The sequence below is a fragment of the Boleophthalmus pectinirostris genome, unplaced genomic scaffold (assembly GCF_026225935.1).
Source record: "Boleophthalmus pectinirostris isolate CB_2022bp ecotype Guang Dong unplaced genomic scaffold, ASM2622593v1 HiC_scaffold_1, whole genome shotgun sequence".
Classification (NCBI taxonomy): domain Eukaryota; kingdom Metazoa; phylum Chordata; class Actinopteri; order Gobiiformes; family Gobiidae; genus Boleophthalmus; species Boleophthalmus pectinirostris.
Genome location: NW_026570970.1, coordinates 18315541 through 18342152, shown reverse-complemented (window position 1 = coordinate 18342152; position 26612 = coordinate 18315541). Strand labels below are relative to the sequence as shown.

Here is a 26612-nt window from a genome sequence, read left to right as displayed (position 1 = left end):
GGCATTTGGAGAGAGAGGAGCAGCTCCCCCTCAGTGACACTATTAGACAATTGCTGAGTACTCTATTTAGTTACAACACACTGGTGATTCATGCTACTAATTTAGGCTTTTGTATTGTCCCCAGCTTGCTTGTTGTGGCAAGAAACACAGTGGTCTAGTGACTCTTCTAACAATAAATCCAGACTATAACCATATAAGCTTGAAATAATGGAACATTTCAATGGCTGACACATAAAGGAAATTGCATGTAAGTAAAATCCTGACATCAAAATGAGGTATGCATTTGTAAACAGCTATTTTCCAACATCATAACACCACTTTGCACTCTGCGTCCTGATGCATTATACATGTATGTGTTATTTGTTGTGCAGTGGACTGTGGCAGTGGTCCGATTGCTTGTGTGTAGCTGTCCATGGTGCTGAAAATACACAGTGCAATTGACTGCTTTTCTAGGCAGCCACCGTGGTGAACTTTGGTTGTAAAATCTTTAAGGGTGAGGTTGTGGTTTTTTGACACAGTGGTTTAGTAGAGAGGAGGAACTGTGGTTGGGATTAGCAGATGAACAGAATGTGCCTTGTAGCATAACAATAGCCCCAAAAGCATGCTAATGGACACAGTGGACAGGTCGGAAAAAGCCCTTTTGGTGTTTTTGTTTCTTGCAGTTGATGTTGAGCAAGGTCAGATATGTTGTGACTGTTGCTTATTTGTGAGATGCTTGCCATGAGCATGAATTGTAAGTAAATGTTGATTTCCTTAGCTCTCAATGATAGCAGACTTCCACTCTAGGCTAATGTAATAAGACAAGCAAGGCCATCACAGCCTCTTAGCCCCCTTTAGCCAAATCTGAATTGCTAATCTGCTTGAATGTTGGAATGACCTTTGCGGAGACACAGTACCCTGAGCCTACATCATCAAACCACTGTCCCTTAAGAAAGCTCTCAGCTGGACAATAAAAAGAAATGAGACATTTTGAAATGATAATTATTACTCCTTTCTCTGATACGTATTAGCGATAATTTTATTATTTTGTCAGAAAGATTTTGGAATATTGCTTTATAACTACAGTATACTACAGTGATCTGGGTTATCAAGGTAATTTATTTTTGAGTAATGCAACATTTTTATGTATTCATTTCATTTCATATTATTAATTAAGAAGCAGTTTAGATAGATTTGGATAGTTCAGTTTCAGATATTCATAGATGCTTTACAGAACAAATATTAAAACAGTCAAAAGAGCAATAAACAAATAATACAGGAAAGATAAAAACAGTGAGTCATAGTATGGATGTATGGTAGGGACTCCTGTGATTTGTTTTTCTGTCCGTAACAAGGAACAGACTTAGAGTATAAACTGTATAAGTATATACAATACAAACAAGTATCACATTGTATTGTAGAATGAATATGTGGTTCGAAGCTTGTTTTTTCTTTTTATGTCTCTTGAGCACAATAATTTAATAGCACTTGTCCATAATACACTACACAATCACATAAATACAGCCCTATTGTATGTTTTGATGATAGCATTTTATTTGACCAGAAAGCCACTTATATTTAAATGCCTTTGTATTGGCCTTTTGGTTATAGCTGAATGAATTTGTTATGTAATTTCAATAGTCAATAATTTTAATTTGGTCATAATACAAAACACAAAGTAAGGCCCACAAAGGCCTAATAATACAATATATAAAAATATGATTCATATTTAAATCCTGCTAGTTGTCTTCCTGTCACACTCACAGCACACCAAGCCCCATGTGCAGTGTTTCCAGCAGGTCCAGACCTGACTGTCCCTTCCGGTGTAATTCAATTTACACTCCCATAATTCCCTGCTTCTCTGGTGGCTGTGTCTCTAGGGCTCCTGGCTTCCAACATGTTGATCATGTGCTTGCTGCCCCGATTTGTCACTGTCCACTGCCTGGTATTTCACTTCCTCTTTGCCTCCTCTTCTCCTCTGTCCTCGCCTCTGTCTTCTCCTGTTTTCTCCTCCATCTGGGTCTATCTGTGTCTTGTATTGGCTGTCACCTCCCTCCACCTCCCCATACTTCCCTTCAGGAGTCTTGAAAAGGCGTGGGTGTGCGCTTCGCTTTTCCAGCTGGTCTGATAGATACCGATCTAGGTTATGGTCTGTTTTTTCCCTTTCAATTACTGACTTGTCCACTGAGAGCTTCTTCTTTTGCTCCTTAGTTTATTCAATCATCCTTTCTCCTCCAAGACTATAGGGCTGTGCAATACAGTAGATTGCAAGTGCCAATGTTCTGGTTGAAAATGGTGGTAAACCAGTTGTTTGGTTTTGGATCTGTCCTTGTTTTAGTCCTTTGGACCGATTTCAGCATAACCCTGGCTGCTTGGGTGTATATGTGTAGTTCTAGTTTATTTCTTCTTAGTTAAACCTCAAACTTTATTTTATTTTATTTAATTTACACAAGTCTATAAATCCTTTTAAGGGCCTATATTGCGCTATTTTCTTACCTATGTTATGTTGTTTCTTCATCACAAACATACCTGGAATTATGTTTTGTTTCCTTCACACATGTTTATCATATAAACCCTGCATATTTAGGCTGAGTTCTCCTCTAATACGGAAAACACTTTAACTTGTGATGTGATGTGGTAATAGGGGAAGTGCTCCACTGTGTTTTTTGTAATTTCATAGACCTCCACTAGAATCATTTGGATGAGTTCAGTCCTGGAATTGCCAATCTCTACTGAACAAAAGGTAAAAGGTAGCTGTTAACATGAAAACTACCACTTCATGACATCACAAGGTGGAACAGAGCATTTTGAGCTTTGGAAATGAAGACAGAATAATAATAAAGGATTACTCAAACAAAACATAACTCTGTTTATATTTTTTTGAGGAGGTAACAATATTGTAACTTAACTTACAGCTCACAAGAATACATTTGCATTATATAGGATCTTTAACAGTCATGTGCCCAAACTAATCATGCCATTCTTATGGAGTTCAATATAGTATGGCTGCATATTGCAACGCAGTAGCTTGACTCACCAGCCAACCTTTCTGTCTTTTCTGTCAACATCTGTGTAATTATGTGACATACAGTATATGGAAGTGAGATTAAAAGCAACATTATGTCTGAGACTTAACAGCAAGTCTGAGTTAACGAAGCATGGAAGGATCATATAAACCAGCACTGATTAGATTAGGCTGACCAATATTTGCACTAGAGCTGAAGAATCAACAGATAGATGCCCCCATTCATGCTGGTGTGAGGGGCCTCTGACAGTATAGACTAATACAGGTTTAATACTGTACATTATGTTTGGCTTGGATCATTTGTTCCATTATTATCTCATTTCATTATTTCATTTCATTATTACTCTGGAAGTTACAGTTGAAGCACAAATAGCAAGAGCTTGTTTTTGGTTTTGTTTTAAGATAAGGAAGATAAATACCAGAAAATGAAGTAACTTAACATTATTTTGTGGACGCTACAACACTTCTAATAGGTTCACATTGTAGAGGGTTAGGGTTAGGGTTAGGATTTGTTGATGCCATTAGTGGAGGGAAAATGCTTCTATATAACTCTATGGGAGACTCACTGTGATTGAAAAAAAAAAAAAAAAAATCATCTGCGTTCCTCAAATGTTGAACCCTCTCATTATTTCTCGCAGATTGCCATATTAATCTTAGGTTTTAAAGTTTAACTCACAACAATCATGTGTTGAATAATGGCACCACTTTCTGAAGTTATTATGAGAAAATAATTTACCTTTTGTTTTAAATATGCTGACAGAGTGCACAGTGTCTGTTTCATGTGGATAGGCCCAATGATTACAGCAATATACAAAGCATCTGCATTTTGACAGTTAAAAGGCCACTTAAAATAGATGGTTCCCACTTTAGGTTTGACTATAAATCTTTACTAGTGCGAGATTAGGCTTGTCCGATTGTGATGATCTCGAGTGTTTGTGCAGACCATTACTGTCAGTGTACTAGTAGTATAATATTTAATACATTACTGTAAATGTAATGTAAGCAAAACCAGACAGAACTGAAGAGTTTTTTGTACAATCTCCTGCTGTTGTATCCATTCTGTGTCTGACTGCAGTAAACCTGTTCAAACATAACATAAATAATTTCCGCTTTGACACCTGACGTCCAGATTGTTCCATTATCATCACTGACAGACCCCTCTTCTCTGGACATCTTGCTGCTCTCTGCTTGAAATTCAATTAGGGCTCTGTGTTGCTTCTGTGGCCAGCTCAAATACAGCCAGGGAAACCCCCCTTCACATGAGCAGCCTGTGTTTGTCTCTATCCAGTCCAGAGATAAGCCAATGTGTGTGTTCCAACAACCAACGTACACCAGCCGGGCGCTGTCCCTGGAAACGCACCACAACAATAGGACCATGCTGTTTTCTCTTTAGTAATAGGCTCCAAGAGACACACAACTGTTTTTTTTAAGAATTAAAAACTCTATTTGTATTTCATCTTCTTTATGTATGTATGGCTTTCACTGTACAGAAATAAGGACTATACATAAGCCTGTCACTATAAATAGTGTATCAAGTTATTGTTCAATATATGGAACAATAATTTTTGAGGGCCAATATTTATCGTAGTACTTTGTACCTTGTACAGCGATGAGATTTGAGGTGTAGAGAGTTAAATAAGTCACTTCTTTGACTCAAACTAGATACAAATTAAATACTAGTGTTTAATTTAGCTGTTTATTTATTAAAGTTTGTGTTTTGAACCACATTAAACATAGGTTTTTGGGGATAATCCTACTTAAAGGTTATTTTGTCAGTGCCATAAATTTGTTTCAATACCAATCGTTTATCATCAAAATTTACCTCAGCGGTATATCATCAATCAATATTCATCATCACAGGCCTCTATGTTATGAATCTATGCTCAATGGATGATTGTAGCTGTTTTCCATTTTAGTCTCATTTGGTTCAGTGATACAACAGAGTTTATGGCCCATGTTACAGATGTTGTCCTCATATATGGAGACAATGAAAAGTTTTCTTCTAACATTCAGTGATACTGTATACAAACAAGCAAACTTTTTGAGTTGTTTTGTTTCCTCAGTGCTGGCTTATTTGAGCTATGTTGTTGTCATCATATTACTTTTCATTATATTATTATATTACTATAGCAACACATGTCTCATACGTTTGGTGTAATGATAAGATTACTGTAAAGCTGTCACTCTTGTCTTTGTCTGATCTCGCTGAATGAATTGATGAGTGGGTGATGTGTTATGTTTGATTTTTGGTGGCAGAGCAAATGGAGAGAACAGGCTAAGGGGAAGAGGTACTTATTGATTGCTGTGCTATTGTTTTGAACAGTAATTAACAATTCACAGCTATTTATTTTGGTACTGTCCATGCTTAACAAAAGACAGTTCTAAATTTAAAAAAGAACTCAGTGTTGATGACAATTTATGCATTGCAAACTGTCTGCAGCACCTTGAATAACCTTAATTTTGATAAGTGGTTAGCATTGTTGAAAGAAAATGGAGGAATTACAACAGTGGAACAGATGATCAGTATTTCTATTAATCAAAATCACTGGAGCAGCTCCAAACTCATTCTAATGTTTTTAATTCCTCAGTGTTTTATGGAATGCGATGAAGAATTGAAATTTCTGAGCATTTCAATTCTTTGCTCATATTGTTCTATTCATGTCAATGTGCTGGAGAAGATCACCGAGAAGGCCTGTCATGATTATCACTGTATACTGACTTATCGTTCATTATGAAAGCTGAAATAATGCATTTTGGGACTCAATATTTACATGTTAAATATTGTATACATTTTTCTTGTAAAAGTGGGGAGGTTTGGGAGATTTTTGTTGTATTTCTCTGTATCGTGTTTCAAAATGGGTTATCATTTTGCCCTTGGACACTTTGTGTGCATTTGTGACGTTCATTTTTTTGTTTGTTTTGTTTTGTTGTTTTTTTGTTGTTGTTGTTTTTTTTGTATGAAAAGTGCATTATAAATAAAGTTTGATTGATTGATTGATTAAGAAAAGAACAAATGGGAACTATTGCCACAGGGCAAACATTACTAATGCTGATGTTTAAAGACAGATACTCTCTCAGGGTTTGTAAACAAGATCAATAACCTTAACGACTAATGGTTTCCTACTTGGCATGTACTTTATGACACCAAATTACTCCTATCATTGCTCCTTTGTCAATGTTAAATGCTGTATCAGTGTAAGGTCACATATATGCTTTAAAGGGCCCATATTACACAATTTTTTTTAAATCTATGTTGTTTCCTCTTACATACTGCAATTGTGTTTTGTTTCATTCACACTTAAACCCTGCATGTTTCTTACAAACTGACAACACTCTGTGATCTCAGGTGGTAATACTCCATTGTGTTTTTAAACTTCATACACCTTCACTAGAATAATTTGAATGATTTCAACCCTAGAATTACCTATTTTTTAGTAAACAAAAGGTAAAAGTAGCCGTTAACTTGAAAACTACAACTTCATGATATCACAAGGTGAAACAGAGCATTTTGAGCTTTGGAGATGTAGACTGACTAATACTAAAGAATTACACAAACATTTGTGAATGAAAGAAACACAACTCCAGGTATGTTTTGAGCCGTACACTCCATTAGAAAATGGCTTAAAGCTCACAAGAATCCATTTTGTGTTATAAAGGACCATTCATTTTGCTTTGTTCAGTTCTGTTGGAAACTATTGCAGTGGGGTTTCTCAATACAAGAATATGTTTGTATATGTTTTAGAACTCCTTTACTCACTCTTCACTTTCACAACGAATGCTTAGTGTCTGTCCAACCTGTGCAAGAGCTCTGGGTTGTGACTGTTTTGCTTGAAAATAGTTATATAAGTATTTAATAATGTTGGTTTAGCATGATGCTCCTAGAAACTGTCATATTTGCATTATTGTGTCACTTCGGGCTGCAGCTGGTTCCTCTTGTGGAATTTATCTCAAATAGGCTTATGGCATTATTTTATTGCGCCAACTACTTCCTACTTCAAAATAGAGCAGCTTTGCTTTCTACGAGGGCTCTTTTAGGCTACTGATAAAAGCCATATCCTACCTCAATTACACTCTAATGAACACCATTTAAGAGTGGAGGTACAGTAATCCCATAAGGAAACATTTTCATTTGGGATTTAGCTTTAGCGATACATCTGCTTTCAGTGACATGTCTGTTTTTGTATACATCAAGCAAAGTGACTGAAAATTGCTTTAAAATTAGCCTCACTTCTTCTTGTCACATAGATGTATCAGAGAGACAGGCTCCTATTGATTCTGCGGGTCATTCCAGAGAAATTGCATGCGGCTGTGGCATAAACACTCGCTGTCGTTGCCTCCATGTGGGCAGCCTTGCCTTGCTCATTGCCATCCTTATTTTTAGACTCCCAACTAATATGGCTTTGAATGTGGGCTGGAACATTTTAAAATGCATGTTTTGCTTCCCATGTGTATGTGCACTGGTCATAAATACTAAATGAGACCGTAATTGATTTTGCATGTTGAATGTGAAAGCCTGTAGACAGGCCCTAATGGTGTTCCTAAAGAGCTACAAAAGTTCTTACAAGCTAGCACGAGAACAGCTAAAATCATGCTAATCTTTGCTTCGACAGGTCTGAACAACATTAGGATTTTAAATGTACAATTTTAAAGATTTTATGATTACAAGATTGCACCAAATTAGCTGGAGGTGTTGGCAGATTGCTCCTGTTATGTTATGTTCAGAATCCCATGGCAGTTTCAGCCTGAAAGGATAATTAAAAACGGATTCAGTGTATTTAGGATTTGTACTGCTTTAGAGGTCTAGTTTCCCAAATGCATGGTAAAATATGGGCAAAGTTTTTTACGAATACTTGCCTTTACAGAGTCCTTTAATGGTTAAAGAAAAACAGCACAACATAAACATTTATTCACTTCATATGTAACTGTAAATTATGCAACTATAACATTTTTTAAAATAAATATTTACTTAGCTTTTTAGCTTATATTTACCTTAGCCACATTATGATACAATATTTGTACAATTAAGGAATAGAATGTCTATTTTTTCCTGAGAGAGGACACGAGAGACACCAACAGGAACAGGCCGGGAGCTAAGGTCCATTTCCAGATCTTGAGCTAGATTTGGACTACACATATATAGACTGTATATATGAATGGACATATCCAACCCTCTAGCTGCTGAATTCCAAATAGGAAGTGTTCATGGGAGTGCTTCCGGGTCCACCGGCTCGTTTTCAAGTAACTTTACACATGGATCTGTAATAAAAACTGGATAAGGCACTCCCCCTTTATCCTGGCTCGAGACCGAGTAGTGGCCGCTCCATTCTCCCATAGATTTGGGATTTCATACTGCCCACATTCAGCTGACAGGGCATTGACAACTTTCACAAAGGTCGGATTTTGTAGGGATTCTTTTCTATTTTCACAACATAAACTTTTTATTTTTATTATTTATTTATTTATTTATTATTTTAATTTTTATTAAAAAAAACAATTTAAATCCTCAAGGCGCCTAAAAGTTAGCTGTGTAAGCATTAGCCTAGCCCCCCTCTATAGCTCCGCTCTAGCAACTCTCTCTTTGATTGGTCCAAACGCTCCACACCGTGCACTTTACAGACGGCACATTTTTTTGGGCGGCCCATGAACGATTCAGCGCATGCCACTGGATTCACCTTCCAGATTTTATTATAGTTCTATGACTTTACATTGGAAAAAATCACCCCTCTCTCTGCAACTGCTGTTTTTATTTTGCTATTTTGTACATAAATAAATAGCTTTTTCTAATATGGACCTGGCTGTAAATTCGCTTGTATAACTGCTAGTATCTTAAGATTCATTTGAGTGGAGTTGAACGCTATGGGTGACGTCACACTCCCTTAGTCCACTTCTGTGTACAGTCTAGGGGACCGGATTAGCAAATGAGCATGTTGTAGGTTATCCCTGTAAAGAGCATATTGCAGCACGGGTGATAATGAAGGACACCGTAGCCTGCAGGAGCATTAGCCATAGTGCAGTGCGGCGCTCTGACAAAGACTGAGCATCACTAGCCCAGTTCTCAGACTCATGTGACATTCTCACATTACTGACTCACCATCAGACTCTCACACCACGTCCTGCTTCAGAACAACACAGCCCACATCCACAGTACTGCACACAATGTAACTGTATGGACTCCTGTGCAGAGGCCAGCCACGTTACAATGGGCTGGGCAAGGCAATGACAAATGAATGCTTTGATTAAGAGGGAACCACCCAGAGCTGTGTGTAGCTACTGGTACATCCCCCGTTCTTACTATATTTTCTCACAAACAATTCATCTGAGCACCTGGCCCCTCTAATCCTTTGCATTTTAATCAGGTTATGGGGTTTCTGTCAATGGATGAGTGAGCGCTGAGTGCATGCTTCAGTGCAGGGCCGAGGGGGGTGGGATGTTGTGCTTTTTGTTTGGATGCTTCTCTCTTTCTCATTCATTGCCCCCTTGCATCAAAAAGGAAATGGATGTAGTTTTATTTTTGCATAATTGTACGCAGTCTTGATTTTGTCTTCTTTACTACTATAAAATAAACATGGCACACCAGCCTCAAGAAGTCACACCCTCATGCACCTATTGTCAACAACAATACTAGTAAATGCAAAAAAAATCTTATTTTGTGGTGCCTTGAAGGAAAGATGAACAAAGCAACAACAAAACTAAACAAAAAAACATTCTAAAGGTTATTTTATATTGTAAAGAAAATCAAAGGCAAATATAATGACAAAAACAGTCAATCTTTTCTGCTTTCATTTTCAATTCAGATCTTAGACTTGCCCAAGGTTGCACTATTATTCTTGTTTATCCAAGCTTAAAACTGGCACAAAGATTACGCTAGCTTTTGACCTTCAGTTAATCCAAACAAGGGGAGGCAAGGCTATATCTGAGTTTAATTACATGTATGTAGAAAACACACAGTGGGTTTTCTTGATGCTGAGTGTGGAAACATGGCAGGTCTTTGAAGTAAATGTCTTGCTGTGCATTCTCGGCTCATACCGTAATTACATGAATGGAGATGAAAATATTGCATGTTTCTTTGCTGTTTCCAGGGTCGTGTAATAACCATGCAGGTACTATCAGTTTGCACAACATCACTTTAACACATGCTTTATATATATGTCATTATGTTTAAGAGGCTGACGCGCTGTTGGAAGCACTTCCAAACTGCATTTGAGGAGACCCGGTACTGGATAGCATGCAGATGAGTTTGTTTTGCCCTCACCGCCTTCATTATAAAGCAGAGCGACTGATTATTCACATCATTACTCCATCGGCACCTAGCAACCGACCCTTAGTGCCGAGGAAGAGCCTATTGCCGGTACAAGCATGTCAATGCTTTGGTGGTCCGGTGGAGTGTTTTCACTGAATGTATCCATGTATCGCTTGAAGTCTGGCACAGGTATTTGACTGTTAATGGAAAAGGGGTTGGTTTAACGTATTTGGTGGCTACTGACAGAACACAGCAAAAGAACAAAAGGATTTTATTATGAGGAAGGCCTTAACAGGAGCATTTGGTTAAGCAGTTTTGGTGCGTGTGCAAAGGTGTGACAAAGAATGGTGAGTGAAGTAGATATAAAGCAGACTTTTCTTCATCTTAAAGTTTTAAAACAAAGTCCATCTGTTTACTTACAGACTTACTTATATTTGTCATTTACACCAGTTGAGTTCATAGCAGACACTTTCCCAAACACACCACTTTGTTATTCAGACTTTGTCTTTTGAAAATGATGTTATTGTTTACCGTTACTGCCTTTCAAGACACTCCATGCACATCGCAAGGCTTTATTCATTCATTCCACACTCTGCGATGTTAAACTACTACTGTAGCACACATCACATTGATACTAGCCAAGATGGGTGAAGTGTATTGCCTGCAGACACAGTGACAGTATGTACTGGTCCAAGTAGGGTTCGCACAGCTGACCTTTGGGTTGGTAGACATGCGCTGTAAGCACCAAGCCATTGTTGTTGTTGTTGTTGTACAACGACATTGACAACCCCTGTCTGATTCTTCTCAAATCTAAATGATGACTTAAAAAAGGCACAGAATTTTTATTATTTTGAAGTTACCAGTCCAAAGAAAGGAATTTTCTTTCTTGGTGTAAAACATTATCATAAAGCAGCATACAGAGAAGCTTATCCAGCTAAGGGCCCCACTGCAAAGAAGGATTAGGCCTAAACCGAGCCAGATATGAGGCAGAGGTGACAAAGTGGGGCAGCATTTGTGTGACAAGTAACTGCTATGATAACAATTTCGGAGAGCACTTGATATGCAAGCTTGAAAGAAGAAAGGGTCTGTTGGAACAGAGGACAAAGATATCAGCTCAGAAACACATGTACATCCAGGTTGCTACAGCACACTTATTGAGTGGATGTCTGGACAGCCAAATCTTTCCTAGGCGAGATAACAGGAAATCAAATTTGAATGGCCAGCAAAGGACATTCAGGACAGCGCTGTGCACGGATGGTGACATCATTTTTACACAACTTGTAGTGCCACTTAGTTGGTCTGCATAAGATATGGACTGCAAGTGTTTGTGGTTACATGCAGCATCAACATAATCATCATTTTTAGAAATTCAACATCCCTATGGCAACAAACTAAATACAATGAAATAATGCTAATGCCCTTTTGATTTTTGAATGGTTTTGGTCTTGGTTTAGTTTTTTGACCCATAATCGCGATTTGCATCTATTTTCTATTCAAATGTTTACTAAATAGGTAATTGTATGTGAATATGTGAATGTTATATTGTGCCTTTAAAATGATCTTGCTCACTCTAAAAAATCTATGATCAGATAAAGATGAAGTTTAATGGATTTTACACACAGATGAAAAAAGAAAAAACAAAACCAAACCAAAAAAAGAACAGCAGTCATGTCAGGTCAGTCAAACGCATAGTCATACAAGTGAGAAATAATACCCTTTTCTCAATTATTTAGCCTACATTTTATTCCCCAATTCGTTCTCTGCTCCAGTTAGCCGAACTGTGTTATGCATGGCAGCATTTGTGCGCAGATGTCTTTTCAGTTCATCAACATATACTTTGCCAACTGGTTTCATTATTAATTTTATCTATTTTAAAGGGAAGGGGCTATTATTGGTGTGTGTGGTCTAGGTCTCGGTGTTTTTTTGTTTAATTTAAAGAGGAGGTTTTGTGCAAATCTTTTTACCATATATTTATAATGTTAACTCATCAAAAATATGCCTGAAAAGGTTTTAGTAGTTTGTTTCATGTTTCAGTAGTTTAGCGATCTCTCCCAGGCTCAATTCGAACCCTCCATAACTGTAAGATTGAGTCCAATGCTCAGACCACACAAAAATTCTCTATGAATGTAAAAAAGCAGGACACAAATCTGTACACAACTTGACAAACCCGATGCGACATGCAGTAATTTCATTACTGGGATGCATGCTGATTTTGTTGTGATAGCACTCTGAAGGGGGAGTGACTTAGCTTGGAGAGAAAAGGGAGAGGGGTGCCAAAAATGAAAGTAAAACTTCTAAAACATGTTAATATGTTGTTTCCAAAAAAAAAAAAAAAAAAAAAAAAAAAAAAAAAAAAGTAACTTGATGATCTAAATATGTTTAGTTTTAACAGTAAATGCAATTGCATAGAAATTAAACACCCCCTCGCTCAACAATAAATAAATAATTACTCATGTTTTTGAACTAGAAGCCATAGATAAAAAATGTCAGATTATGTTCTTGGTGGAATAGTTTTCATGAGAACAATGAAAAGACAATGAGCCCGACTTTCACTAACCGGATTATTGATTTCCCATTTGAAGCAGGGTTGAGGTATCGGACAAGAAGAGAGGGGAGGCGGAGCTGTCAAAAAAGAGGAAGATGTAAAGCCCAGAAAGCGAAACCGCAAAAATGAAAGAGTGAAATATGGTGTTGTTTTTCAGATGAGAACAGAAGAAGCTATAGTATAGTTTTAGTTAGAATAGTATAGTATAGTATAGTTTTGCTTATTCGTTTATTTCAGTCACTGGTATATTCTGAAATTATTTCAGTCATACTTAACCAAAAAGGTGTAGGCTGAAGCTCAAGCTTATTAGGCCTACACTTTATTCCTCTGTCATAGCATGTATGTATGTCATAGCATTTAAACTTCTTTGTGGAAGGGAAGGGAGTGGTACACAGTTTAAGGTCTTCTGTACAATTGTTCCAATGGTCCACCTCTTTAATAATCATTATAAACAAGAAGTCATAATGTTTGCTTGAATTTTCTTTTTTCTAAACATGGCCATACCCCTGAGCTCATATTGGCTAGTAATAGGCATACATTGTACCTGTGGGTTGTGTGTAGGCCAATCAACAGAAATTTGGGGGTCCTGGGCAAAAGCTACACGTGGGTCCTCTTCTAATGTAAATTAAGAGGTAGAGGATCCCATTCTGAGCCCCTAATAACTTTCGGGGCTTGGAGAACCAGCCCCTTCATTGTTCCTTCTGGTCTACTCCCCCGTGCGTGTGTGGTTAGGGTCTTGAACTAATAACCTCTCCCCGTTCGGAATTGATGCTTCCAGTCAAGCTGCACAGATGCCGCAAGCACAACTGTGGAATAGGAAATGATGGTGATTGATTAATAGGGGAATATGGCGCTCATTTCCTGCACAGTGGACAGAAGGACTGCTGCTGACAACACGACTTAGCTTCTCCCTCCGTCATGGTCTCCTCACGCAATAACACGGCCCTAAAGAGTCGAACATTGATTGTAGAAACAAAATATAAGCTTTCATTGTGTTAAGTGTGAAAAAGTAATCAGGACCGTCACATGTAACAAACTAACAGATTGCCTTTGAAAACGGACCTGTCCATCTATTGATCTCCTGTACAATTTACGTCATTAAAGACATGCCCATTGCAGCAACCAGATTATTCATTCAATTTTGGACACTAAAAACAGAAAGATGTTTGTGTAGAACCAATCTCCTTCTTATGTTTTTTTTTTTTTAACTGGTGGTGTTAGTGTCTATAATCTAGTATTATTATAGGTCCCGTATTACACTGTTTTCTGGTATGTTATAATGTAGTTTCCTCATCGCAAATATACCTGGAGTTGAGTTTTGTTTCATTCACACATGTTCCAAACACAAGTCCTGCATATTTAGGTTGAGATCTTGAAACAAAACACAACTCCAGATATGTTTGTGATGAGGAAACAACATTACAACATCACTTAAAGCTCACAAGAATCAATTTTGTGCCATACAGGACCTTTAAAACTGCTGTGTGCTCTGACTGTGATCCTTGTGTTTTATGTCAAGTCTTTTCTCAATACTCCTGGACATGTTTACAGTGTACTTAGAGCTGAAGTTTGCTTTTCAAAATGAATATAATACTTTTTCCAAAATCGCTCAGCCCTAACCTGTTTGTTCCAACAGCTGTTTCTCTGCCAGTTTGCATTCAAAGCAGGCCCACTTCCTCTCAGCTCTATCTCTGTGTTTGTTTGTTGATACATGGGTCTGATTCGGTCATGTGTGTGCTGTGTAATTTACATGTCTGTGTGCATGTTTAATCGGTGGCTGTGTGTGCGTGTGTGTGCGTTTGTATCTGGTGAAATCTCAGCTCTAATCTGTCTTCTCAGAGTCTGTGTGTGGGTGACATTAAAGTTCTCATTAGCACTGTAACTCAGCACCCATGTCACTACCAAGATGCATGCCAACCACACATTCGGTGAACCAGTGCATGACAAAGTACCAGCTTTAGAGAGGAACAGGATTTAAATACACTTCATAGTAACCATTGCTGTAGTTGTGCCGAAAGAATTCTCTAGTCCAGGGTAAATGCTCCATACATTGTGCAACAAAGCTCATAATGTGACTGTAGACTATAGACTGTATAAAGAAGTGGACTAAGGGAATGCGATGTTACCTGTAGAGTTCGGCTCTAGTCAAATGAAGCTCGCATTTATAGGAGCAAATTTGGAGCTGAGTTCCATATTAAGAACAGGATTTTTTAAACTGACAAAATAGCGAAATAAAAACACCAGGATCATGTAGCACAGGCACACTATAGGTAAAATTGTTTTAATGTAAAGTCAACTGGAACTGATGTTGATGGAACCGGAAGTGCCCCCATGCTCACTTCCTATTTGGGATCTGGCAGCTAGCGGGTTCACATGTTCATTTATATATACAGTCTATGCTCTCAACAAGAAAGTCCTGGGTTTGACTCCTGGACACCATGGGGCCTTTCTGTATGGAGTTTGCATGTTGTGAGTCCATCTTCCTCATCAATCACCTGCCCCTCAGTGAGTGATATCATTTATTTTCATCATCATCTATGAAGCTAGTCTTAAAAAAACAAACACCAGACTTGTTCTGATCATGTCAGTGGTGCAATAACCCCACTGTGTGATTTTGCATTCATACAACTAACTAACTTTGTTTTTAACTTGATAGACCCTGTTTCCCTTTTCAATACACCAGAAGAGGCCATATAATAAGTGCCATCTGCTGGTGTTTTGTAGACACATTTCATGCCAATTAAAGCTTTGAAGCATTTCCAAGACACTTCATTTTAAACTATACTACTCAAAATACTGAGGCTTGGGTGTCCAAAATGGTTTAATAAGCCAGTATAATGCAGAAGACTCAAGGCTTAATAAATCTCTTCTTTCATCTTTTACTGCCCCATCCAAAACCACAGTACCACAGTACCAACTGTAAAACAGCCGTATAGATAAGTCAAGGTGAAGAGATTGGAGTACTCAACAAAGACATCACAGTCCAGAGCAAATGAAAAAGATCAATATTTTTAGTCATGCATGAACCTCTAGCACCACCAGCGCCAGCCTGTTACTTAATAACACTGAGGAATAATAAATGATGCTGCATGATTTAAGCGACAAGATGAATCATGTCCCACTGCTGCTCTGCATTTTTCATTAAGTAAGTTAACAGCCCTATAGACGCTCTTTGATAAACTTCTGCTGAACTAAGGCCGAACCAGTGCGCAAAGAGAACACCGATAATAAAGAAATTGTTGGATGAGGGATGAGCTAGGTTGCTATAGTAACAGGAAACTGGAAATTGGTGAAAGACGTGGAGTTTGTTTATACCATTTTTTGTACAAAGAAGAAAGAGTTACAATACTGCCACTGCGGTCTTCTAGATTCTATCACCCACATACCGCATACTAATCCGCCAGACTTTTTCCCTTGACCCTGGAAAGATGCTTTTGAAAGCCAGTTTTTCCCTGTGAACATATTTAGATCTGGAGCAAGTGGGTCAAGACAGGATAGGGGTATGGGAAGAGTCAGCAGTGAGACCTGCACTGGTTGATTTCACACATTCCCGAGACTAACTACACTAGCGCTTCGTATGCCCACACATACAACACAATGCTATCATGGTTACATTTTAAATTGTAGTTAATCAGTGTATGACGTCAGGGTAAAGATTGCAGTTTGCTGGAGCATAGGTGGTAGAAATGAGGTGAACTGAGAGAGCTATCAGACTTGTCTCTTGTGTCCTTGGTGACGCAGATCTACAGCTTTTCTGCGGCAGCAAGAACAACAGCGAGGGGGGAGTGAACAGGGGAGGCTGCAACACAGGAAGTAGAGGAGAGAAGGATGCATGTAGAGAGGGTCACGGGCTATGGAGACTGAGGAGGCAGACTGAGAGGCCCCAGCGCTTAGAGGGAACAGGCAGCAGCTGCACTGGGACTTGGCTGCAACTCCACTTGAGATTTTCGCTTGAGAACTGGGGTCTGCTATTTGCATTATGCACAGAACTCCAAATGTGCTGTGATGGAGACTGTTGACAGATGATGGCTTTATATTGAGTGGTCTGGTTTGTTTAACGCCGCTTGTTTTGACATTTAAATGTATTAGTCATTTTTGCAATCTCTCTTTCTCATTTCCATTTGTTGGTTACTTCAAAAACACTATAGATTGTTACATCCATTGGTCCATATTGTTTGGGGCAGTTTCAGAAATACACCTGGGGATTTAGCAGCTGCATTATTCATATGGGATCTGCAATTCTTTCTGTGTAATCCAGTTGTCATTAAAGATGCACTGTGTAATCTTTCTGGTGGAGAGTCTACCATCTGCTTTTCTCCATGGAGATGTTATCGCTTTGTCTCAAATGTTTCACAGTATGGTTGCTGATCAAGTCTGTGGAGAGTCAACCCCACACTCAGTCAGAATGCCTGTTTTTCTAGGTATTTTTGAGCAATAAAACCACATGTAATTGAATAAATGTAAAGTAGTTCTGTTTTATGTCATATTGTGGAACACTGTAAGCAATAACATATCCACAGAAAGAAGAAGGTGACAGACCCCCATCCAAAAAGTTACACAGTACACCTTTAAGAGAAGATCTTTTTTGGTTACTCTGATTACTGTTTTTGCATAGCTATTTTAGTTTTCGAGGAGGAAGTAGGTTGTTTGAAATGAGAGTTGCCTGAATGTGGTAACAGCTTATGCATAGACTTAATTTTTTTCATTACGTAACTGTTTCTGTACTTCTGAACCGTAAAGATGAGAATGTACGTGTCCTATCCGGTTTGGGTAAAGTGTGAAGAATCTTGCTTCCCATGCATTCTGTTAAAAAGCTCCAAAAGAGATGTGTCATTTTAGCACATGTAGTGAAGCCCAACACACATGTCACATTTGACACAACTGATGTGTGAACTATTTGAACACTCTTTCTGATAAATCCCGGAAATACAGCAGAGAGGAGTGCATATGACATGAATGCAATAACCCCAGTGTGTATATATTTATTCATAGTGGCCAGGTGCTATGGGCCAATTTTTATTTTAATTATTAGAACCGGTGACCCATTTAATTTTTGTATTTAAAGGTGCATTGTGTAACTTTTCTGATGGAGGGTCAAATACTCCATGGAAATGTTATTGTTTTGTTAGAAATGTTTCACAGTGTGGCTTTAAACCTTTCTATCATCATGGAAACCAAACCAAGCTAAGTTACTGGTCAAATCTCTGAAGTGGCAACCCCGTTCACAGGCAGAATGCCTGTTTTTCTAGGCATTTTTGAGCAATCAAGCCACCCACAATTTAATACATGTAAGATAGATCTGTTAAATGTCATATTGTGGAACATTTGAACAAGCAAACAAGAAGGTGACGGACCCCAACCAATAAGTCATTTATGTCCAGTGGTGAAACACAGTTTGTTGATCATGCAAATAAATGTTCTGAGCATTAATAACATTGACTTCATTTTGGAAGAGAGAAGAGAATTGAAATCCGGGCATCCAAAATCAAAAATCAGCTTGAATTGAACTGTGTGTGCATATAAAAACAGGTCATGTTTAAGTATATGGATATGTTTTCAGTGGCTTTGTGACAAAATAGAACAATTTATTCATTCATATATTTTCCATTGAGCCAATGTAATAGAGGTCATACAATGTTGACTGCAATGTGCATTGATTTAATTTATGTTTGAATCATGTGCAGTGAGCTTAAAAACACGATACTTATCATCATAAAACCTCATCATAACAATGCCGCTGTATTCAATTTCCATCTAATTTCTTATATAGGTCCCAGCTGTGATTTTTGTAGCCGTGGGGATGAGAGGAGATGGATGAGGCAGAACTGGAGCTCAGAATGTGGGAATTAAACTGGGAAAAATGGCTGACCACAGGAACATGGACCAGGGATTCAAGGCCAGCCCCACTGTGCACCACTTTAGACTCCACAAGAAATAAATAGGGTTTTGGAAAGGATTGTCACTTGTTAACATTCCTTATTTTACTGTTAAAATACATTGTTGTTTATTAATGGTAATTAAAGGTTTATATTCACTTAAAGGCTTCGGGTTGATGCGTTAAAACATATGGACTTTGTATGGGGCAGACCTGTGACAATAATAATTCCCTTGTCAGGTTCACAAGACTGGAGGATTGTTTATTATGCATGTTTTGGGTTGATAGTTGAAACCCTAGTGCCCAGAGCAAACCCACAGACACAGGGAGAATATGCAAAGTCTGCACAAAACAGCCTGAGTCAGCTCAGGAGTTTTCTGCTTTCATTAACCATTGTTGTAGATTCACAAATTTAACTAACACGCACGTTTTAAGTCATGTCAATTAAAGGGCTGAAATATCACTGTAACAACAGGAGAACAAGATTAAAGCCACAGTCTTTTTGCCACTGTGCAAGATATTATTAACATAAGTGAGAAACATTTTTATGAAGAGCTGAGTGCTTCATCTCTCCCTGACTAATAAATGTTTTAGTTTCTATAAATGGACCTCTAAAAACTTTGGCTTAATTAATAAAGGTTAATGCATTCAAGATGGAACACTTAATTCTTTTATACACGAACATTTGCCCGAACATCCACTTTCTCTGTGTTTGATATCAGTTCATTGGGTTAATTTTTAATTTGTAAAAATTAATTCTGAATGGTCTTATTATTTGTGTCTTAACCTCATCTTTTCCCCAACACCTCAGAATAAGAGAAAATCTTTTAACCAAGCTCCAACAGTGACTAATGTTATTTTTCCACTAGAGTGTGCTGTGCAGTGTTTGTGATCCCTGTGAAAATTGCTGCTTTGATCATGACATGGTCAGTTATTTCGATGCATTTACAAGATGATCCACAGCTTGCCTGGGTCAACCATAATGTGTTAGGTCATGGGCAGTTTGCAAGTTCAAAAACGTATATCGTTATGTGTTTTACTTGGTTTTGTCTTGATGTAAAAGATAGTGCTGAACTGTCAAAACCTACAATAAAAAATAGTTCTAAATTAGACCAATATTTTTCAAAAGGGTATGACCTAATTGTGAATTATGTTTACATAAGGTGAAGCTGTGTTTACTTTTGGTCTTGTCATCAACAATTACTTTAATCTTTCAATGCAACACTTACTTTAACCTTAGTAAGCTCTTACTAACAAAAAACTTAGTTTTTCGAGGATTCACGTGGTTCGGAAGGACGTAGTCAAGTTGGGGGACAATTGTTGTCAAGGTGGCCGCCCTAGCTATAAAGTGCTGCAGGAAACACTGCCATGTACTGAGAATGCAACTGCTCCATAGCCCTAACTCTTCCAAACCTCATGCTTTAAACCAGTAGTCACTAGACATGCTAGTAAGCCATGTTGAGTGAAAAGCCAAATCTTACCAATGTGAAAGTTTCAAAAAGCCATAATTGTACACAAATGGCTCAGTCCTACAACCATTCATCTCCATTCTATGTGATCATGATAGTTCTTTTCTGTATTGTGTTCGCTTACGTATACAACATATTTGTATTAGGTTAACAGCAGAACTGTAACTGCCTGGAGCCTTTGTGAGAGGAACCAGGTGTGTGGGCAGCTGGTCACACATCTACCCTATAGTGTGTGTAGGGTTTTCCCGGCCGCTCCACCTGATACTGTACTGTACGTGTGTGCCACTGGACACACTCAGCTATACAGCTGGGCAGCCTTTGTCCTGTGTGCGCCTGGCCACCCTCAAGACAGCCTTATCAGCCCCATGTTGAAAGGACCAGTTTGCCCTCTGCAGGTGCTCTCTGTACGGCCGCCATATTGGATTTAGTTTTTTATGAAGAAGGCAACAAATTTCAACTTCTTAAATAATGCATGATTTGTTTTTTCATAAATAAAATAAGACAGAAACACAGTGAATTGATATTTATGGAGCAGCAACAAGTTTATTTTCTCTCAAGCAGTTATTGCATTTGGTACAATATTGTTGTTTCAAGTTACATCTTATCAATTCGCCACTGACATTTTCACATTTGTACTTTGAAAAGTAAACAATGTCAAATAATCGTTTTCATTATATTTCCAATGAAAGCTTTTTCCTTTTAATTTTACTTTTTTCCCCATTTTTCCTCTGCATCTAATGCCTTCTGTTTTTGTGTTTTCAACATTTGAACATGCTGTGAACTGCTCTCTATTCTTCCTCTTTTTCAAACTTCATTTGGGGTGCATTCACTTGCTTTTATTTGTTTAAAAAAGCTGATTTTTTTATTTTAATTTGAGACATCTGTGTTGCATTATTAGATATTTTCACTCTGATTATGCTAAGTCTTGGGCTGTGGCGGTGATATGAGTGTGTTGAATGTTTTAAAAGCTGTGGTCATGGGGAGGCCAGCAGCAGTGTCACCTAATATAAACTCAGCGTCCTCAGCTTTAGCCTGCAGTGCTCCCAGCCCCATGAGAATGCATAATGGAAAAGCATGGATCTCAGAGAGGGACTGACCACTATTGTTCACTGGAGAGGGTTCTGTCACTCATCCACGCAACATATAATTAGAGTAAATACTATCATAGTTACAGGAGGATGAGCCATAAATCATATTATAATAACAATAGACTGTCACACTCACAGTTGTAAAAAAAAAAAAAAAAGAAAGAAAGAAAGGAAGAAATGATAGCTCCTATTTGACTGTAAACATAAAAGAAACAATCATTACTTACTGTCCTGTTGAAATGCTTTGAATATGTTTTTTATCCTCACTTCTTATCTAAACTAAAAATACCTAAATACTAATGTTTCACAGTCTGAGGTTAAATTATGTACATTTGCTATCTTAAATGGTCTATTGGGTAGAATTAGTAAAGTGGTGGTAGTTTTGAACTTTTTTATGATGACTAGCCTTTATAGCAGTCCCTAGCAGCAGGTTTTACTTGCACTTTTTCCTGTTGAGCGAAGTGTTCTTATGGAGCTAGCAGGAGGTAGTTGACTACTGCGTAGGCTTCTCGTCCCTCCTCTGTATATGCGCCCACTACCACACACACTCCCTCTGCCGGTCCACATACCCACCTTAATATAGACTAGGCACCTGGGAGAACAGCAGGGGGCGCCGGACCCTCTGGCCTCTTCCACAACTTTATTGATAGACATCAAGCTGAGCTGCCAATATCACAGCTGCATACGGCGCACACCTGTGGAGAATCTTAAAGCGGAAAACTCTTATGAAATGCAAACTTAATTCAACCTGCGTCCACCCTCCTTATTGGTACAGGAGAATAAAATATGGAGAATAATGGCAGAGCAGAGGGGGCTAATAAGGAAGTGGGGAGGCGAGCAGGAGGCAGTCCATGGATGGAGAATGAAGAGGTGCTTAATATTTCATTAGTTAATTAGACTGTGCTACATTTGAGCGCGCCTTTTGTAGCTCCAGGCTCCTGGATGTCACTGTGGCCAGCGCAGTCATCACTTACACTATGGGCACTTTTCCAGCAGCCCCCTTCATTCACCCATACTGTACAATACAAGTCACATGGAGGATTCTAACTGTATATAACACATATCATTTCTTTATCCGCGACCATCTGACACTTTGTATTATGTAAAATGAGTTCTAATTATCTTTCATTGTAACTGACAGTATCAAATCTGCCATGTAATTATTATCTAAGATGGATCCACAGTGATGAGCAAAATTTGCATAATAGTTCTGCTTTGATGGTTTCCTTGGATATTTTCACAGCATTTGAACTGAATATTCATTGTCTTCACCTGCAAATGTCTGATTGGAATTTCCATTATTTAATTGCGTGAAACAAACAGGGCAAGGGTTAGATTTAAGTAGGCACTGTACTTAATTGTGCCACTTGCTCTGTGAAACTATGCTATTGTGTAGGTTTCTATGTAATTTAAATGGAAAGCGATGGCTGAGTATTAACAGAAGAGATTCATATAGGCTTTATTGATACAGTTTAGTTTGGGATTATTATATTGTGTATTTAATGAGGTATAAACAAGCTAAATACATTACATTGGTCATAACTCACAGATTTGGTAGCATTTCCAAAAAGCACCCATACTGCAGTCAAGCTTGAATCAAATCTAAATATGCCTGTCAATGTTGCCCAGAGTTGTTGCCTGGAGGTAGGCAAAGTCAGGACAACGAGGCGAAGAGAATCCTGGACAGAAAGGGCGGCATTAAGCAACGCAGTAGGAGGTTTTGGCTTACTTGGAGAGAAAACCAAAAGAAATGCCACCAATCACCTGGGGCTTGAGGGTGCAGTGCAATGGAAAGTGTGCGGTGTGTGTGTCTGATAAAAATAGACAGTATTAGGAATATTTACTCAAGAATTGGAGCTTTTAGGTATAAGGTCTCGAGAAGAGGGAGATGTTTTTTCTTCGCTGGACTAAACATGTGTGTTATGTCCACAGGTATTTTAGGAAAAGATGGTAAAGCAGTGTTCACTGTCTTTCTCATATTTGTTTGTGGAACGTCCTTTATTTTTACCTGTGCCCTCAGTGTAAAGAGTGTCTCCTGCTATTATTTTTTTTATTTATTTTTATTTTTTTGCAAGCCATTACTAGCTGTGTGTGTTTGTGTGCGTTTATTTTATTCACAGCTGAAAGTATGTTTTTGTCCTAGCAATGGCTCAAAATCAGTGTATGTGTGTAGTATTAAATGAAAAAGTACACATACTTTCCAAGTTCTACTTTAAGACAGATGTTTGCTGTAGAGAGTGCTACTAATTAGTAGCACTCAAGCACATTAAGTGAACAAAATACACGGTCCACTGGCTATTTGTAGTTCCAAAACACAAATGCGCATCGTTTTAAATAAGTTACTATTAACAACAAAACTGTTGTTATTGGTACCGTGCTACTGTACTGTTACTGTATTTAAAAAGTGAAATCTGAAAGTTTTGAAATAAACTCCCAGGCACTTTAGTTTGTAGTTTTAGAGCTTGCCTTACTCTACTGCTGTGTCACTATTACACAGTATACAAACCACTGCCCACTCCACTCCAGTGCTTGAACCTCTGGGCAGTCAAGATGTATATAGAATATTCCCACTCACTTCATTCTCTCCATACCTGCAATGTTTCACCAAGCAGAATGAGCTTTACAAGGGAAGATTAGCATTTGACGCTAGCTTTCACTCTCACGTTTGGGTGTTGTTGCTGCTGTTTTTAGCTGTGTTCACTCCTACACTGGCAGTTGGAGCCAGAGATGACTCAGGACTACTAATTGTCTCCAGGGCATCAGAAAATAACCCTCACTGATCACTCACCTTCATACTTTGGCTTATTTCACTTTCCTTGCTCTGATTTGGCCAATGTTGTGTATGGATTCAATGGGTTAGAGATAAAGGAGATTCCTGGAGCAGATAGTGATGCTGGCAGGTCAGTGTGATGAGATTGACTGCAGTCCTCGAAGGCTTTTACTGCACTAATTAACGGCTCTTGGCTCATGTGACACTGTGTCGAGGCTAAAGGCCAGGTCACATCGCTCTTACTATTGATCAGTGATTAATCCATTTAGGACGATGGACGTTTCATTCTTGAGAAAAAAAAAAAAAATGTCAGGCTAGTGAGATCTTATTTAGAGTGATTTTTTCATGTTGTGATTATAGCCAAAGGAACATGTCCATGAAAACAAGGCCAAATACGAGTCCGGTTGTAGAGATGCAAACCACTCAGTAAGGACAAAATCAGCTTGGGTCTTTTATTCAAAAGTTCTGCAGCCAATCCCTTGTCAGTAAAAGCATATAGTTTGAAGAGTTCAGACTGGAGGAAGACATTTTTTGATCCATTTTAGTAAAAAATTTGAACCAGTCAATATGATTAATGAAATTATGTTGCGGAGCCCGACTACAGGCCCTTACTGTAAAACTGTGCAATATAAGACAGTATGACGCCAGCTGTGCTAATGGCTGTCATTCATTAAACTAACTGTCAGAAGTCCACTCAGTGCTGTAAGTTTGTGATGCAGTGAACCATCCCTCTTCCTCATCCCCACCTCCATTCCCCGGCTCCGTCCTCACTGTACGCCAAACACCGCCCCACAGCCCTATCCATAAATGTCCTGTCAAGTCCAAACAAAGCAATTACCGAGCTATTACGTAAAGGGGATGTAAAAGAAGCTGTAAATGCCAAATCGCCTGTTCTATCAGATCCATCAAATGTTACAGGTGTCATGTCTTCCACTGTGCAGCTTTCCAAACATGTCCAAAGGCATTTATGTTGCCATTTAATAGACATTTTGCTGTAATAATGTTTATGGGCTATTGAGTAAATGAGAGGAGGAGGGTAAAATAACTTGAGTTTACTCCTGTGTTGGAGAGACAAGAGTGGTAGAGAGAGCGGAGCTGGGAGGTGTGATTCTGAGTGAGGGGTAAAGAAGTAAAGAGCGGTGAGACTGCTGTGCCTGTGAAGGAAAGGGGAAGCTGGGCATGTCAGGACTCTTTGGGGTCGCATATTGACACCTAGCTACAAATTTTGTCACTGGCAGGATTGTTAAATATAAAATGACAGTTATTTTTGCTTTGTTGGAGATTATTTTTTGAATATTTAAGTAGTTATGTTGTTTAATGTTAAATTCTGTTAGTTTGAATTTTTGTGCTTTATTAATGATGTTATATTAAGTTAAAGGGCTTTTACCAGATTTTTTCCCATGTATTTGAGCAAAATATATATTATATGATGAGTTATTTTGGTCAAAATATGTCTCCTGTGTGCTGTTTCCTATCTAATTAGAAAGAAATCTCTTATTATCAGGAAGTGTGTGTTAGCATGCTAGTTATTATTGCATTACTGTGATGACAAACTTCACAATGGTCCCTGAGTGATTGTAAACTCATTGTGATGAAAAGTAAGGATGTTTCGAAGTAAGTGATGAATAATTTTGGTCCACTGCAAACAGCTTAAAAGAAATAGTTCTAGTTCCTTCCTTCTAAAAAAAAAAAAAAAAAAAAAGATATATGTGTTTATTTATTTTATAAGGTATTTCTTTATCTTTTGCTCTTTTTGAATGTCTGTGCAGCTACTGCTAATGAGAAGTGCTCTTCAAATCTTTGAGCTACTGTCCATTCACTTGAAAAGTTGACTATTTTTGCTTTAAATTCAGACAGATGACGAATTCCAACATCATAATTGTGAAGCTCATAATGAAATATTTTCAAAGGTAGATTAAAACATCTTCCAGAGTGACTTCAGACTCAGAGTAATATCACATTTTGGTGAATTTATAATTCATTTATAATAATGTAATAAAAATAATAATAATTACGGGAGATTGACAGGCGGATCGGTGCAGCTTCGGCAGTGATGCGGTCGCTGTATCGGACCGTTGTGGTGAAGAGGGAGCTGAGTCGAAAGGCGAAGCTCTCGATTTACCGGTCAGTCTTCGTTCCTACTCTCACCTATGGTCATGAGCTCTGGGTAGTGACCGAAAGGACGAGATCGCGGATACAAGCGCTCGAAATGAGTTTTCTCCGCAGGGTGGCTGGGCGCACGCTTAGAGATAGGGTGAGGAGCTCAGTCACACGGGAGGAGCTCGGAGTAGAGCCGCTGCTCCTCCACGTCGAGAGGAGCCAGTTGAGGTGGCTCAGGCATGTGTTCCGGATGCCTCCTGGGTGCCTCCCTCGGGAGGTGTTCCGGGCATGTCCCGCCGGGAGGAGGCCCCGGGGAAGACCCAGGACACGCTGGAGGGACTATGTCTCTCGGTTGGCCTGGGAACGCCTCGGGGTCCCCCCGGAGGAGCTGGAGGACGTGTCTGGGGTGAAGGAAGTCTGGGAGTCCCTGCTTAGGCTGCTCCCCCCGCGATCCGGCCCCGGATAAGCGGACGAAAATGGATGGATGGATGGATATTATTATTTTTATGTTTTGCATTGCA

General features: G+C 38.6%; 1 protein-coding gene across 1 annotated transcript in view; it reads left to right on the top strand.

Annotated features, from left to right (window-relative positions):
* The window catches only part of LOC110173106 (NALCN channel auxiliary factor 1), a 70163-nt gene that overhangs the window by 1322 nt on the left and 42229 nt on the right, over window positions 1-26612 (top strand). The gene's annotated exons all lie outside the window — the stretch shown is intronic.